Source organism: Harmonia axyridis, chromosome 2 (genome assembly GCF_914767665.1).
Source record: "Harmonia axyridis chromosome 2, icHarAxyr1.1, whole genome shotgun sequence".
NCBI classification, from domain to species: domain Eukaryota; kingdom Metazoa; phylum Arthropoda; class Insecta; order Coleoptera; family Coccinellidae; genus Harmonia; species Harmonia axyridis.
This window is the reverse complement of record NC_059502.1, coordinates 21,951,062-21,969,610: the sequence shown is the minus strand read 5'-3', so window position 1 is coordinate 21,969,610 and position 18,549 is coordinate 21,951,062. Positions and strand designations below refer to the sequence as shown.

Here is an 18,549-nt window from a genome sequence, read left to right as displayed (position 1 = left end):
ATTGATGCCACCTAAAACCTCCTAGAATACCTCTAGTCTAGGAGGTATTGTGCCACCTTATTAGAGGAACAAAAAACAACCACAAAAAATCTTAACAAAACAATCGTACATCAAAGAAATCACAACATGAAGTAACTTTCAAAATGAAAATTACACAATATTAAGACTAGCCAGGGGGATCAAGAGAAAATGAACTACAATCTTCTTTGAGGTTTTGTCCTCTCCCCAAATTTGGCCGGTGTGTATATGATGATTATCGTTTCAATTTAATTTTCAATGCACCTATGTCCAATATTGAGTCATTTCAGCGTGACATCACAGAAATTATTCATTTCCGGCGACCTCGACAGTATCTGCACGAAATTCATTGCAAATGCCCTCAATAATTACAATTGAAGTATGTATCTGTATTTGTACAATTGATATATTTTATTGAATTTACATTTCGTAATCAGGAATTCATTTATTTTATCAATAATGGAAAGAACATATTCTGTTTCTAGCTCGTTCATCCAAATGGCTATTAATTATCTGAAAATATTAACGCTTCAATTAATAGATATAAGGATGAAACAACTCTTTAACACAATATGGAAAAAAGAAATAGAACTATTTCGATATACTTTGATTGAAAAGACGAAGCTTGTATCAAAATGTTGATGTAAAAAAATGTAGGTAGGTGGCTATTCTGCCTTAAATTTTAATTTAAATTTTGAATAATGATTCTTGGACTGGCCCGACAGCTGTTGCATATTTCTCGTTTTAAAACGCTCGTTCCGCGCTATGATTTTGTCACCCCTTATTTCTCTGACCACAAAACCGACGAAGTGGGGATTTCAGGTATATACATATGAAATTTCAAGCTTTGCCCAGAATTTTGTGTTGATCAGAACAGAACTATAAAAAATTCGTGCAGTCATTGCAGTCCGAGGGACACTGCCACCCTGGAAACGTAGGTACCTGACAGAAATTCTAGATCATGAATGACGAGTGCTCAAAAACTGGCGACATTTCAGTTTCTTAGACAAATAAATTTGAAAAGTAATAAATATGAATATCTACATAATTCGTTTCATGCAGGTACTTACGTCACAACTCGTCTTTCAGAAACGTTTCGAATATAGTGTTCTTAATGCAGATTAAGGTTTCTAATTTGCTGGTTCATGATTGGTTCAGCCTAAGTGCGATTATCCTGCTAAGGATTTCCCGTTTATTAGCAATATTTAAAGTTACAATTTTAAACCGCTAAAATTGTTGACAAAAGCGTCATCTTCTCGCGCTCACTCAAAACATGCAACTCACTCATTTAAGAGAACTTCATTATTCCATTTTAGAGTTGCAGTACATAGATGGCGCTGTTGATATACCCGACTACTTAATATTTGCGCATCCACCATAGTTGGACAACAACTCTCGCCTAATCTACCTTCATTCAACTATGTAAATGAAAATTCAGACTCGCATTTACATTTGAAATGATGGATGAATCAAAAAACAGTATACACGAAGCTATACAAATTCTTAGAGGAACAAAAATCCTGAGAAAATGATTGTACTGTTCAAGGAAAAAAATCATTAGTACGAAATTTTGCGAGAGGCTTGATTTTGTTATTTTTCATATACACTCAAAATTTCAACTCGATGTTTTCACGAAAACATTGGGTGTTTTTTTACAATATTCTTCTGCTCTATTGTTCTGATAAGGTAATTAGCTTGAAATTTTCTATAAGAAAATTGAAAATATTATTTCATAATTATATATTCATAATTTCCGTCTGTTTTTTGTTCACAGAAATATCTGGATATTTTTTTCGATATCCTATGATGAGATTGAGAATTTTCTATGATTGTGGATGTGGTTATGAGATGAAATTTCGTAATGAACTAGAAATTGTCAATTAATATCCATATGCAAATTTTCTTCAACCTGGAGTTTTAAAATAAACTGGAAAAGAAAAATTCTAACGGCCATATTATAACGATGATCTATCAAGATTTCGCCTTTTACAAGCCTAATAGATCTTGTCTGCACGCATATAATTTTCTATAAAATATTTTGCAGATTTTATAGAGCAAAGATTACCTAAAAGTTGTTTGTGGATTGTCATCAGTGAGTCGGACCTCACGTTTGAGGTAATTCCAGGCTTAAAATTAAAAAACTACAGGAATTTTGATGAAATCATAGGGTGTTCAGGTCTTGAAATACATTCCAATTCGTCTGTTAAACCAAATAGTGCTTCTGCAACCACAATTATACTCTACAGAAAAATTAACACAATATCCCACCGCTATCACCAAATGTAATAAACTACCCGCTATTTCGGGTAAGTCAGTGAAAGAGCAGTTTTACAATGACTATAATAAAGATGATGTTATATTATTCCCCAGAAAATAAAAACAAACAAAAAAATTAGAGACGCATCAATATACAGGGTGTAAGTGTACATACAAAGGTAGAGTAGGACTAGGTAAGTAGGATTGACTGTAAACATTAATATCTGCCTTTCCTGAGAAAGCTACAGGGTAAGTTTGCATATTCATGGAAATAATAAAACCCTCATCAGAACCAAATTTATCGGCGGAATTTATTGAAACTTGGGATGAATTGACACATGCCGAGTTCGAGTCAGACACATATTAATTTTTTCAATATTCCAGGACCGGACTCATTATTTATCATTTGAAGTGTTCAGGTTGAAAATATCACTTTGTATTATGAATTTGAAATCATTCTTCATTTTCTCAAAGAGTATATAAATCCAGCTTCAATACGCGGTATCACTTAAAGTTTTCACATCTAACATTCTTCCTTTATGAATTTTTGAAATAGAAATATTCAAAAGTTTACGTCGCCACCATTTTTTTTTAATAAGAATCCCATTAACTCGAGAACCGTTGAATTTTTGTCCCAAGGTATGTCATATTGCTGAAATTGCCTTCAAGAACGCTATCTAATGATGCAATAATATACTGGGTGTGAGATTTGAAATGAGGAAGTAGTTTAGTAGTAGTCTGTTTCCTGTATAAGTTGAAGAGATCTGAAAATATTTTAGAAAGAAAGATCATTGTTTCAAACCCCAACATGCAAATTTGCAGCACGAACATTTATTAGTTTTCCATAAACGGTTAATAGGCCACCGCGGTGAATCACCCTGTTTTAAAATAAGTAGTAAACTAAATTTTTTAATTTTGACCTGTTTCTCCAGCGTAGTCGGATCCTTTCTTTCAACCGCAATTAATTATAAGAAAACCAAAAAAGCATTTCCAACAAAACGATCTTATTACTTCGCTGTGCTCTACGGACCACCTGAAGTTTTCTATCCATCCAAATCGAAAGTTCGAACGATAGACAATAGATGACAGGCGCCACCAAAATTCCCTCGCGATTTGAAACGACCCAACTGAAAACCAGTTTTGTAGCAGGAATTCCAATCGGTTAAAACTTCGGAAATCGAGTCTCCACATGATCCTGTGGATGCGGCTGCGGCAGCAGTCTGTCGTCGGCGCTGGTTGCTTCGATCGCGCTATTCAAAAACGGCGGGCAAAGACAGTTTGGCATTCCAACTTGCGCTGCCAAAACAACGAGGTTTTATTTCTGTTCGAACACATGTCTGACACGCCACTTTCCTATTTGTAAACACTCTCGATCGTCGTTGCTATTGTCTTTCTTTCCTGCACAGGACTATCGTTAGTATTTTGAATTTAACGGAAACTTCTTCGGCGTTGGTGCCCATCGGCAGTTACAGTGAAGAGTTCCAAGACGGTAATGAGCAGTTGTTGATTGGAAGCAGAAGCGCTTGATTATGTTCGAAAATAGGTAAATTTTGTCTTCGTCTCCAGTTTATTCGCATGCAAAACTCGATTTCGTATCTTCATCGTAAACGTGCTGACACTTCCAACTTCTTTAGTTAGTAGGAGCATGTCCTGAGGGTCACCAACTCGAATGGCATGTTATGAGAGTTGGTCTTTGTTGTAAACCGGATAATTTGTATGTCCTGTAGCGAATTTTGGGAAATCCTTTGGAAGAGATAATTTTGATTACTATACCTATAACCATTATGAATAACATGCTCTTCTACTCAAGTACTGAACTGGAAGAGATCTGAATTGCGTAAGAATTTTCTATGTTTACCTATACACATTTTGGAACCTTTCTGTAGTTTTGTAGATAATTTCATTATTGATTCAAGTTTCCTTAGTCACAACCGAAGAATTAATAGTTTCCGAAATAAATTAAAAAAAAGATACAAAAATAAAAATATCTGTTTCATCGAGATTCTAGTACCTTTTCAATGAAATGTAGCCAATGACAATTTTTAAGGTATGACCGAACCAAATGACCAAATGACAAAATCAATTGTAAAGCTTACAATAATTTCAATATTATTATTTGTGCAGAAAATATTAAATATTTTATAATTTCTCAAATAGGAGAACCAATAATCAAGAGTTTATATATAAAATTTTTGTATTTGTAATTAATTTATCTCGGAAACTATTAACTCTACGGCCTCGACGTAGATATTTTTTATAGGAAATTAAATTCCCTATGAAAAAGTTCATCTACAAAGATACTATAGCTTCAAGAGAAAAAAATATTCGAGATTCTTCGTTAAAAATAGATTTTCCTTTTTTGTTAATAGAGGACAGTTATAGCTCGTAAATCAGCTGTCGGTGCTTTTAAAAGTCTGGGTGAATTTTCCCTTTTAAAAGTCACCTATAGTTAATTTACGATCTATGAACTCTTCCTTCAGTAAGAAATGATGAATGTAATTCGCTTGAAATCTTTGCTTTGAATTGTAATTTTATATCTAAATGCGAATTTTCATTTCGATCAAATCAGTAATTAAGAAATTATCATGAAAACACTATTTTGAACGTCTATATTTACGGAGCCCTAAAAAAATTTTGTTCTTTAAAGAACCTAATAGCGTCTTTCAAATCCGAACCTATCCTGAAACGTTCAAGTCTCTTGTTCTTCTCGTTCAGAGTATAATTTGGGGATGGATTAGTCATTTGTGAGTCAAATCCAGAAAAATAATGATATTGTGACGAAATGACAGAGTGATCTGTTCAGGGAAAGAACGCCCAAAAGAAGAAAATGTGAATATTGTTTTCATTCATAATTTCCTCTACATGATTTGGGTAATGAAGGGTGTTCCTATATTGGGGCTACAAATGAAAATGAGAAAGTCTCAGGTTAATTTCGGGAAAAATAAAAATTGTCCTATGAACATGGGCCCCCGCAAACGCTTTGTTTTCGAAATACCGGATGTTTTTTGTAGTTATTTTTTTTTTTGTAATAATTATATGAGCTTATGAAACATGAGCACCTTAACCAGAAATTAATTTATTTCTAAGACTATTTCCCTCGTGTGTATCCTGTATTCTCCAATCACAAACTCTCAATTTTTAATTAAAAATGGTTTCCAGATGGAAAATCTGTCAGCACCTGTCAGCAGTTTTTTTGAGTTTACCTGCGGCAAAACATGACAGCTGTTGTCACCAAAAATTACAATACCTTTGATAACTATAGTCTCATGAAATGGTCTTGTCAAATACCAGTCGGGAAATTGAATTTTCCTGTGAAAAAATCGAAAAAACTCAACGCAAAGTAATATTTTTTCAACAGAAAGCATTCGTGCAGGTGCACCCAAACTTACGCTTCTCGTTAAAATAATATTCAGCAACTTGTTTTTTCGACTTTTTTCGGAAAAATTATAATATTACTCACGATAATTGAATTTTTCTGAGATTTTCGAAAAAATCGTTCCGAATTTCTTCTCGAAATCAGTAGAAGATACGATAAAACTATAAAAAACAAAAAGTTCAGTATCAGATCAATCAGTAGAAGATACGATAAAACTACGAAAAACAAAAAGTTAAGTACCAGATCAAAGATTTCTTCACACCAAAAACCAGTTCTGACGAAAAAGTGCGGGTACAAATCAAGAAAAAGTAGATATCACCTTGCAGATTTTCAACCAAAATTGGGATATCACGTGCTGCGAACTTTAAATTGGAATTTTCATGTCAGATGTCAGTTGAATATCTAGTGAAGTGCACAGATGCTATGAGAAAAAAACCTGAAAAAAAAAATCACACCTTACATCCCTGTATCTCGAAAAAAAAACGTTTTCGAGCTCATGTTTTTTTCTTAAAATTAACCGAAGAATCTCTTATTGAACACGGTTCAATAGTTTTTGCGCAATAATTTGGATAATACACGATTTACAGAGAATGAACTTTTTTTTGAATTCTACATATTTTGGATTTCATCCTAATTCACTATTTAACTATTCAACTAAAAAAAGTTATAACAGTTATAAAAGCAGCTCGGTTTTTATAGAAGTATTCTGAAAATTATTATTGATAATAATAAACCTGAATAGGTGGTTGGACAGGTGTGGTGGTAATGCGCAGTGGTAAAACATAGCAGGTGTTTATGAATGTGGTCCCTTAGGCCATCAAAACATGCACGACTCTTGCGAATTGTTAGCAAGAACTTGATCCATATTCAGCTCATATCTATTTTTTGCGTTCGCCACCGAATATTTCGCTCTTTCATATTGTTACGATGTCTGAAATGTTTGAATTTTAAGCCAGGACGATTCAGAGCTTCGTGCAAAATTTCATGTTTTATCAATGGAAAAAATTTATAGAAATTTCAAGGATAATATCGAAAAAAATACTCATTATTTCTGTGATCACAAAACCAACGAAATTGAAATTTCTGGTAAAACAGTAATTCAAGCTCCCTGCACAATTTTATTTCAATTGCTCAAAATCACAAAAAATCAAGAAGATTATTGGAAAAGAAACACCCAATATTTTCGGGATCACAGTTCCGATCGTGTTTGTACAAAATTACACAATAAAACTATGAATTGTTCAAGCAGAATATCGAAAAAAAACTTGAGATTTCAGTTACAACAGATTCGACCGACCTAAAATCTTACGTGTAGGTATATAGAATAAAAATACCAAGCTTCGTGCAAAATTTCTTCGAGCAGAATATAAAAAATGGGGAAAGTAATGATTTGAAGTCGTGAGCTTTTGAGCAATCGTTTGTACAAACTCCTATTTGCGCCCTTGTATACCATATATAGGTATAAACAGTTCTGTGGTCTTCAAGTTGACTACAAGTTCAAATCTTTCCCCACATTTTTCGTCGTGGGTATTCATTATATTTTCCATACTGTTTGAAGTGCTACCAAAGTTCAAATTTTAATGAATATAAATCGTGAGATTTTCGATGCTGGGATGATGCCCGACCTTGGCCATATTATGAACTGAAGTTGAAATGAACTATCATTTTGGAGTATACTCAGTGTCTATACTTAAACGGAAATTGTCGAGAACTTCTATAATATGCAGTAATGAAATAATAGACTCAGTGATAAACCTGTGAAAATGCCATCGATCTCAGTTATTTACCATGACAGTAATGATGAAATCGTGTATGTACGATGGCAATGAGATTTTGATATTATTTATAATTTTGTACAGGGTGTTACTAAATGAGTAAAAAGAAAGAAAGTTTTCAGGGGGTGAATTTCTGTCAAAAATTGAAGGGGTCTGTTCTGTGAACCAAATCTCATAGGACTCAAAAAAATTTCACGTTTCCAAAATTAAAAAAAAATATTTATTTTATTATTATATTTTTCATTGTAGAAGGAATGGAATTTTGTGAATATGTTATACCTATGAAAAGGCTACCTATATATATTTTTTTAATTTCTTTGTGATCTTTTAGAAGTGTGAAACATGCAACCACTGCATTTTCCATCAGAACTTATTGATGAAGCGAAATACCTCAATTTGAAAAATGTGTCGAAAATAATGATTCATAGAAAATTTTTTTAACTCTTGTGCTGTATTCGTGGCCTGTATTTCTAATGAAAAAATTACATATTACATTTTTCATGAACGGATCTTCTGTGAATGGAATTAAAATAATCTAGTATGATAAGAAAAACTTAGAATAAGAAAACCCCATGCATGAAGCTACATAACTGAATTTCTGTCATTTAAATAATCTAGTATGATAAGAAAAACTTAGAATAAGAAAACCCCATGCATGAAGCTACATAACTGACTGTTTGTATATACTAAAAAAAAATTCAGTGAAATCTTAGGAATATGGATTTTGAGATATAAAATCTAACATTTAATAATAATAAATAATGAGTTTTGCATCAGATGTAGACCAATAGTCCAGCACTATGGAGAATTTTATTTTGATTGCGTCACCACAACCATAGAAAATTCAAGGCGAATATCGAAAAAAAAAGTATTATTTCCGTGACCACTGAAACTATGCAGTTGATATTGTGGGTGTATAGATATAAAATAAAAGTTTCAAGCTGATCAAGTCATCATAACCATATCGGAAGAATATTAGATTGGTTATTTATAATACAATTGCAGAACCTATTAACTTCAAATTAAATTCATTTTTGAATGAACGAGTGCTAGATTGAACCTTCTGTACTAGTATTATACATTATTTTCTCTAATTCACTGAATTTTCATTGAAGTTGATGGAATATTTCTATAAATATCGTTTAGTGATTTTTGCATGGAAAAATATTAGTGAAGTTTTGCAGAACAGTTTTCTGTAACATAAATTTGACAGATATTAGATAGATAAATTAGATAAGTAACATTAGATTTATTCTAATGTTAGATAAATTTTAGATAAATAGATAGATAAATCCGTAACAGGAGAATATGTAATAATTGATTATTACCATGAAATCTGTGTGAATCTGAGATATTCTCGCACGATTTTGTTCTATACAAAGTATGGCAAAATAAAAAGATTTTCCACAAAATCAGAGAAAAGAAATACCTTAGCAAAATATGTATAACTATTTCAAGATTTTCATCAAATTAAATGTTGATCGCTTAATCACAATTAAAGAAAATCATAGAATATCGAAAAAAATAAGACAATATCGAAAGTTAGTTAGTATAAGCAGTTTTTTCATTTCTAATTTGAAAACAACGCTTTTGCTTTCGAGTCTACCGAAGGTAGAAGATTTGAAATGTCTTGAATTCATGTATATGATTTTTGAAATAGAAGGCTCAATGCGATTAAGCCAATTCTTTTTTCTATTTCTTATATCATTCCCTGCCAATACTGGGTTCAGAATCCACAGCCAGATGTTAATATTAAATTTTTCATACTAGTTGAAGAAATGATAACCCATCTTTTGAGATGTTTTCAGATTCTACAAAACCTTAATTGAAAATGTCTTCGGAGACTAAGTTTTCCCGATCCAATTTTAAAGATTAGTCCTCAAAACTCGTTCATCCACCGAAAGCTAATTTCATAACTCATTATTAAAAATGATGAACAAAAGAATAACCGAAAGGAATGACGACTAAGGAATTTTCCTCGGGTCCTTGCTGTCGCACCGAAAAGCAATTTGACAAAAAAAAATACGTATCGGAAGGTTATATCGAATTTAGCCAGAAGCAATCAATTCCGTTTGAAAACGCTGATTTCACTTTCGTCTGGTCCTGTTTCATGTCAAGCTCTTGCGGGATATTTTTTGTCCTTACCCTCCGTCAAAGGGAGAATGATTAACGAGTATCTCAGCACCATTTGCATCTCATTTTTTTTCTTTGTCGGTGTACAGATGGATTCGATGGAATCGGAAGCAAAGACTCTCATCGAACTTTGTTAACGGTAAAACACGGCCACGGTCACTTGTTCCTGAGAGGCAGGTTTTTTATGTCCTTGGAATACAAGAAAATATCCCGAATTTATTAAATTGGATGTTAAGCTTGCAATAATATACAATGTATTTAGGACGAACGTCGCGTAATATTCTACGTAAGAAGAGAATCATGGAATCACTGGACATGCTATATCTGAAAGTTCATTAAAACTGTTAGGGTATTCATATGTATAAAGAATTTAAAGTATTGAAATGGTCAGAAGAAAAAATAATTTGTCTAATTTTGATGTAAATCCATGAAGGACTTACTGTTTCCGGGCCCTAATGTAAAAGAAAAAGGTAGACTAAACCCAATGGGCACACGTACGTTTATACAACGTGGTATCGTTGAAATTTTTACGTTACCGATTGAATTTTTAATGTTCTCATTTGGTTTCAAAATCTAACGTGTTTCAGATGCGTGTAGATAAAATTATATTAAACGTATTCCTTCAATGGTTAGTTTTGAAACTAGTTTTTTAATAACTAAAATACGTTATTTTGTATGTACAAAATAACGTATTATGGAAGTAGTAGTAGTTTTCTATAGATAAATGGTTATTGAATGGTACCAATTTTGAAATAACGTCTAATATCAGGATATTATTAATATATATTATTAATATGCTGATAATGGACGCGTGCATATTTATAATATAAATTGTTAATATGCTGATATTGGACATTATTTCAACATTCGATTGAAACTATTCAATAACAACCTATCTAAACCCGTTGGTTTCACGTTTTCTTATAACTATATCATCACGTTTCCGTGCAATGTTGATATAAACATATCATTCATACTCTCTGCTGTTTATTTCGGTAACATACACGTTTGTGTTCAACACCATATCATCGTTCAGTTTCAATATATTTTTTTAACTTTTTTTCACTCAAATGAAATATCCATTTTAAATCGATGATAAAATTACGATCTAATTATGTTACTATGTCCATACCATACCATTTAATTTTGAAATCTGGACGAATTTGCAAAATAGTTTGTTTTTGGAAAAACGGGTTTTCCTAAATAACTGTCCATGCCTATGTTCGATAGTTTCTGCATATTTGAACATCATGTGAAAAATACAATCATATGGATGGGTCACTTTTGAATTTTACTCTAAGATTTAATCACATAATCCAGTGACACGCTTAGGTAAACCACCTTGTACAAAATTTGAATTTCTGTTATGTTCGCTATAAGGAAAAAGATCTTTAATACAGAAAGCTATTTTGAGTAATCTGGAAGTACAAGATTATTTCTTTATATTTATCTTTGATGTCGAAACATTTACTTAAGAGGTTATTTACTATGTATATACATTTGTAGTGAATCTTTGCTAGTCCAGCAAAGTCACCCATAACACGCTGAAATGTTTAGTTCACTTTAGAAAACTGCGCCGAGCGCGATTAGAACTTGGATGGATGACCGCTTAGGAACACCTCTTGTGTAGGCTTTGAGTTTATTTCCTTCAGGCAAATTCCTTCATTATAGAAATGGAAGGTGTATTTTGCAGAGATTACTGAGTGCCAGATTGTTATTCTTTCAGTGATCGCAGGAGAAAAAAGCGTAAATCTCCTCTAAAAATTAGTTTGATTGGGTCGAATACGTCTTGCCAAACATTGTATTTGGAATATTTAGAATGTACCAAACATATAATCAGAATAATTAATACGTGTCTATTTTTTGTTATGTATAATACTTAAATATATAAACAATTGTTTATATATTTGAAAGTTCCATCAATGTTTTTGTTGATATCATAATAAAACCGTATTTGTACTTTCGAAAACAACGTTCAATATTGATATGATACTACGAGCAAATGAACCCTATCTTCCACAGCATTTTTACTTATAATAAACGGTTGATTATCCAACCATTTCACAACATTATATCAACATACCTGTGCCCATTGGGAAGAGACTTTTTGGGTAATGAGTAATATCTTCAGATTTTGTTTGTACCTGTTGATCTCTGAAGATGACAACATCGTTGTCGAAATGTCTCTCTTTGGTAATCTCTGGTAATTAATTTCTATGATCAGATTTGACTATCATATCAACCATAAAAATTATTGAAAAAAAAGTTTCAGAATTTTTCGAATATCTCGAATAGAAGATATAGCCACCTAAATGTTTGAAACAGTTAGTTCTCAGTAACGGTCTGTAACTATAGAATTTATGATTTGTTTTATGATTTCTTCTTATTTCGAAAAAAGAAATCGGGGGTTTCTTCAAGATTTATAAGTCTTATGGCCAGTTGCACCATTTGCTTTAATTTTTAATCAAAGTTTAGGCAAATGGTGCAACTGGCCATTATAGCATAGTATAAGGACTTCTTTATACTATGATTATAGTTCTAGAGATGCTTTCAGTGAGCATCGAATTTGGGGCAGTCTGTACATTCGCGCCATGTGCAAAATATTTTGTGCGCTCTATACTCATTCGCTCTGTTGAATATTTTGAACAGAAACCAAGATATATCGAAATAATTGAAACAACTATTTTTAAAAACGTCCTGAGATTCGAGAATCAATATATGTCACTTCCCTTAGAGATCGACGAAAAAGACGAAAAGCCTTATAGTTCTCGAGATGCTTTCAATAAACATAGAATTTGATACACTCTGTACTTTAGGAGCAAGTTTCCAGTATAAAAATTACAGATTCACTGCATTTATACCAGTGCAAATGATGAATCTTATCTACAGAGACCCAACTAGGAAGACCTCTTCGTCTTGCAGTTATATTTCATTATTCTTGTCGCATTCTCATTCTATATCATTTTTGTTTCCTTGGTAAAATCCCTATATATCTCTGATAAAATTCCCGTTCCAGCGCGCAGCAGAGCTTTCGGCATTTCCTACATTGAAATTTCTCTTGTTACATTTTTCACCTGGCTCAACGGGAATTACGAACGTGTTCCTGTCCACCTAATTTGAATCACAAAAAACCCTTATCCGAGAACTTGACTTCTAGCTCTCCGTCGGAAGGATTACAACAATGGTAAAGAGATTTATATAGAAACATCTGGTGAAGAAGATACGCCACGACCGCTCTACGCTTTACGCTTGAATCTTTGCTAGTCCAGCAAAGTCACTCATAACACGCTAAAATGGTCAGTTCACTTTAGAATACTGAAGCTAAGCACCACCGAGCGCGATTAGAACTTGGATGGATGACCGCTTAGGAACACCCCTTGTGTAAGCTTTGAGTTCATTTCCTTCAGGCAAAGTCCTTCATTATAGAAATGTAAGGTGTATTTGGCAGAGATGACTGAGTGCCAAACTGTTATTCTTTCAGTGATCGCAGGAGAAAATAACGTAAATCCCCTCTAAAAATTAGTTAGATTGGGTCGAGTACGTCTTGCCAAACATTGTATTTGGAATATTCAGAATGTACCAAAAATATAACCAGATTAATTAATACGTATCTATTCTTTGTTATATATAATACTTAAATATATAAACAATTGTTTATATATTTAAATGTTCGATCAATGTTTTTGTTGATATCATGATAAAACCGTATTTGTACTTTTAAAAACAACGTTCAATATTGATATAATACTTTGAGCAAATGAACCCTCTTTTCTGCAGCATTTTGCTTGGTTGGTTACCCACCCATTTCACAACATTATATCAACATACCTGTGCCCATTGGGAAGAGACTTATTGGGTAATGAGTATTATCTGCAAATTTTGTTAGTAATTATTGGTCTCTGAATATGACAACATCGTTGTCGAAATGTCTCTCTCTGGTAATCTCTGGTAATTAATTTCTATGATCAGATTTGACTATCATATCAACCATAAAAATTATTGAAAAAAAAGTTTCAGAATTTTTCGAATATCTCGAATAGAAACCAAGACATAGCTACATAAATGTTTGAAACAGTTAGTTTTCAGAAACGGTCTGTAACTCAAGAATTTATGACTTGTTTTCTAATTTCTTATTATTTCGAAAAAAGAAATCGGGGGTTTCTTCAAGATATATAAGTCTTATGGCCAGTTGCACCATTCGCCCTAATTTTTAATCAAAGTTTAGGCAAATGGTGCAACTGGCCATTATAGCATAGTATAAGGACTTCTTTATACTATGATTATTATAGTTCTAGAGATGCTTTCAGTGAGCATCGAATTTGGGGCAGTCTGTACATTCACGCCATGTGCAAAATATTTTGTGCGCTCTATAATCATTCGCTCTTTTGAATATTTTGAACAGAAACCAAGATATATCGAAAAAATTGAAACCACTATTTTTAAAAGCGTCCTGAGACTAGAGAATGAATAAATGTCACTTCCCTTAGAGATCGACGAAAAAGACGAAAAGCCTTATAGTTCTCGAGATGCTTTCAATAAACATAGAATTTGATACACTCTGTACTTTAGGAGCAAGTTTCCAGTATAAAAATTACAGATTCACTGCATTTATACCAGTGCAAATGATAAATCTTATCTACAGAGACCCAACTAGGAAGACCTCTTCGTCTTGCAGTTATATTTCATTATTCTTGTCGCATTCTCATTCTATATCATTTTTGTTTCCTTGGTAAAATCCCTATATATCTCTGATAAAATTCTCGTTCCAGCGCGCAGCAGAGCTTTCGGCATTTCCTACATTGAAATTTCTCTTGTTACATTTTTCACCTGGCTCAACGGGAATTACGACCGTGTTCCTGTCCACCTAATTTGAATCACAAAAAACCCTTATCCGAGAACTTGACTTCTAGCTCTCCGTCGGAAGGATTACAACAATGGTAAAGAGATTTATATAGAAACATCTGGTAAAGAAGATACGGCACGACCGCTCTACGCTCTCCCTATTCAAATATGCAAAACAAATGATTTAGCGGAAACAACTCGCGTCCTGCCTGGAAACAAACACTCACAAAGTGTACAAATGGCTAGTGGTTATGCATACCCGATTATTAAATGTGACTGAACTGACTGGTTAATCAGCTACCGTTTGCCCAACGAGTCCGAAAAAATAGATGTCCATCGAAATTACATTTTCCTGTACAAACCTAATCGGAATTTATCATGAGGTCAGGGGCGTGCGGTCCATGCAACACAAGAAAATTCAAATTTTGACTCGATGTTTTGTAACTAAATTCAATTCGTAATGTCATAAATAATATCGAGATGAAGACTTAATCCCCATTGAATAATAACCATTGGTTAGACTACTAAAGCTACTTTTTGAGTTAAATAGGGGAAATGCGGACAAAATGACATACTGTTTAGTTTTTCAATCATATATTTTTAGTTATTGCAATAATACTCCCATTTCGGTAATATATACTAACTTTGGTTAATTGTTTTCAGGTATTATCAGCCGAAAATCGAATTGAACTGCAAAAATAAAAGATATAAGAAGTTATTTTGACTACTAACAAAATCCATTTTGTCCGTATACTAAGGACAAAATGACACACTAGTAATGGACATAATGACATACATAATATTTAAATGCAAAGTTCGCAAATAAACGTTTTGGTTCTTTTCGAGGCAGTAGTAAACGATGTATGAGCCGAGTGAAAACATTGAAGGCAACGTTGCCACTGTTCACCAGGTTTGGAACGAAAAAAGCGTCCCTGCAATTAATGCAGGGGCAGTCATCGTCATCCTATTTTTCTCAATTTTAAACGGTTTAGTGTTCGATTCTTCGTGGTCATGGACTCTTTTATTTTACAACGCTCTTGTTTTCTTTACCATTGGGTTTTTTATCATTGAATAATATTTCAGTAACTTCTTGTTTCTTCTTCTTGGGTGGATTTTTCACAGCAGATTTAGCCTTGATTTTGTCAAAATTAAGCTATGTTCCTGAGGAAGTGGTGAAAGAATTTCATTTAAAAGGATAATGATCCTTTAGAAGTTCCTGGTCTATTGTTATAATCAGGAATCGATAGGTATTTTTTACAAGATAGGTACATACCAGAAATTTCACGTTCTATCACGTATAGTGCATGCAAACTATGTACAAAATAACATGAAAATGAGCTCATTAGTTTCACGTGAAAATCTATCAAAAAAATTCTATATAATTTACAAGAATATATTTTCTTAACATGTATTGGACAAAATGTCATACTATGTCGTTTTGTCAATCAGGATAGTATCTCATTTTGTCCGATACACACTTTTTATTATATTGAAGCATAATTTCAAAATGAAACCAATATTCTTCTCAAAACTTATACATATTATTACGTCATAACCGTAATATAAAGAATACATTTAACATACAACGAATATTGTCATGACACTCTCCAGAAGCAATTTAGAAACCAAGTGAACAAAAAAAATTCAACCGGCCAAAACACATTTGTGGCTATTGCACCAGTGAAACAGACAGTAGGATGTCAATTTCTTCGCAGGATTTTCAACATATTAAGCGGACCTGAATCACTGTAAAACCCCGAGCTATTCAGCGCCAATTTTGAAAAAATTTAAAAGTTGATTTCCGGTTAACATTAACGGGTGTATGTTTAGTTGTATGAGAAGTTTCGATTGTCTATGGTTTGACAGTTGAGAATTTCAAACTGTGTTTCAACATTTCTGTTCAGTAATAGGGATTCATCAAGCCAAGTAGCTTGACATTTTAACCAACTACTTGACTTGAAAATCAAGCTCGTGAAAAATTACATACTTGAACTTTACTTGACTTGATTTTAGATATTTATTGCTTGAATTGTTATCAAGCTACTTGGGCTTGATATGCATGCGCCGCACGGCATATATTTCTGCGATCTCGTGTGCGCTTAGACTAAATAAGAGGATTCCTCGAAAGCCGAGAGACTGAAGCATTCACCAGTGTGACTTTATCAATAGTTTTCCCACATTTCTATGAAATCTTTTGATAGATTTTGGTAGTTGCAGAAATATCTTTCCAAACTTGGCCAAAATGGCCAAGGATTTTTTATCAACGCCAGCATCTTCGGCTCCTGTTGAAAAATTTTTTCCAGAGCTGCTCTTACAGTACCAAAACCCGCAATAGGTTGGGCAACAAATCTATAAGATGCCTCATGTGTCTTAAATCCTGGATGGAAAATTATGAAATCAAACAAAGCCTGGAGGTTTCTCAATATTAAGGAACTTTATTTTTTCATTATTTTTTATTTTGTTATTTATGGTGATTTAATTTATGTTTCTATTTCAAAAAAGTGATATTTTCGGTTCTTTTATACAATGAGGTACATAAATAATTAACAGTAGAAATCGTTCTTGATAGGAGGAACTGTAGCAGAATTCAAGTTTGTAAAATGAAAGCGTACTCTCAACTCGAAATATTTCTTTCAATATGAACGGGAGACTGGAGAGTAAACGTTGCCTTTTAAAATTCAATGCACGCCACTGCTAGAGGCTGAAGTTGGACGATGGTCAAATACTCGTACAAATAGGGAATTATTATTCATTTCGAGGGCCCAAAAAAGTTGATTGGTAGATGAATAAGGTGTAAGAGTAATTAGAAACGGAGACGGGAACGATTATGGCTACAATTCTCGTTCCATTTTATTCAGTATCAGACTGTTAATTATCCGATAGACAGAAATGGACCTGATAAAATCTGATGTAGTGGCGCTCTCCCTCATGAGCATTTATCAATATTATTATTCATGAAGGTAAGTGATATTCAAATTGAGTACCTTCTTTGATTTGAATATAGTAGGTCCTATATGTTGAATTATTTCATGAGCGTTTGAGGTTCTTGACTTAGTATTTCCATTAATGAACCTTGGGCATCACCTTATAAGGTTTGTGGGAAATAATAATTGTTTCGTGTTGGAAATTATCTTCAATACTAAATCTCCTTTTTTGAAAATATTCGAACCAATATGCACTCACCTTAAAAAAAATCGGCCACCTGTAATATTGCTGAAATTCGTTGACCAAGAACTTTCGAATTTTGTTATCGTTTTCAATTGTTACTACGCCAAATTGAATATAAACTCTTTGGTATTGAAAGAAACTTAAGAAAAGTATTCCAAAAATGTGAGTGCTAGCTTATTTATGCAGGGTGAAAAAAACCATGTATTTGTAGTATGATTTTTTAACACCTTGTGGAACAGTTCGGGAAATGTGTAGAGTTTACGCTCAGTTAACTACAAAGACCACAGAGGTGTTTTTCTTTGTGTTTCAAATAACTGTTGAAAATTGAAACATTATAAATAAAATTTTACTGGAATTTGTTTTAATACCAAAGCATTTATCTTCAATTTGGTGTAGAAACAATTGAAATCGATGAAAAATTTCTTGTCTTGGTCAACGAACTTCAGCAAAATTTTAGGTGGTCAGAGTTTTTTTTTTGCCAGTGAGCTGAGTGTTTTTACCAATTTATTATAAATAAGCTCAAATTCTGTCAATCGTCAAAATTGAACATTATAATCTTCAATACAAGTTATTTTTCTGTCACCTTCCATGCACTATTTTATTTACTTAACAATTCCTAAATATTTCCACTATCTCTTAGAATCAATCTTTGGGTGGCTCACCGATACCTCAACCTTGAAATTTTGACATTGCTCAATTTTAAACATGAATGTGAATGTGTACAGGATCTTTCATGAATTGTAATTAATTGTTGGTTGGGATTGTTGAAAATCACTACATCAATAAAAATGGTCAAACTAATATGAATGAAAACTCATTCATAAAATTAAATTCATATTAACATGAATTTTGAAGGCAATGAATCAAGGAAGCAGATTTTGAATAATCAAATCTGCAAAAACAAATCATATTCACAAAATTTCAAATGCGTGTTGCTACGAAGAATTAATGCAAACTTTTTCAATAGGAATTTCTGATTAA

At 32.8% G+C, this 18,549-nt stretch overlaps 1 protein-coding gene across 1 annotated transcript in view; it reads left to right on the top strand.

The window, feature by feature from the left end:
- Nucleotides 1-3,478: 3,478 nt before the first annotated feature.
- Nucleotides 3,479-18,549, top strand: part of LOC123672071 (capon-like protein) — a 175,704-nt gene continuing 160,633 nt past the window's right edge. Inside the window, exon 1 of the mRNA XM_045606053.1 lies at nt 3,479-3,817. The gene's annotated coding sequence lies outside the window, so the exon portion shown is untranslated. The remainder of the gene's footprint in view (nt 3,818-18,549) is intronic.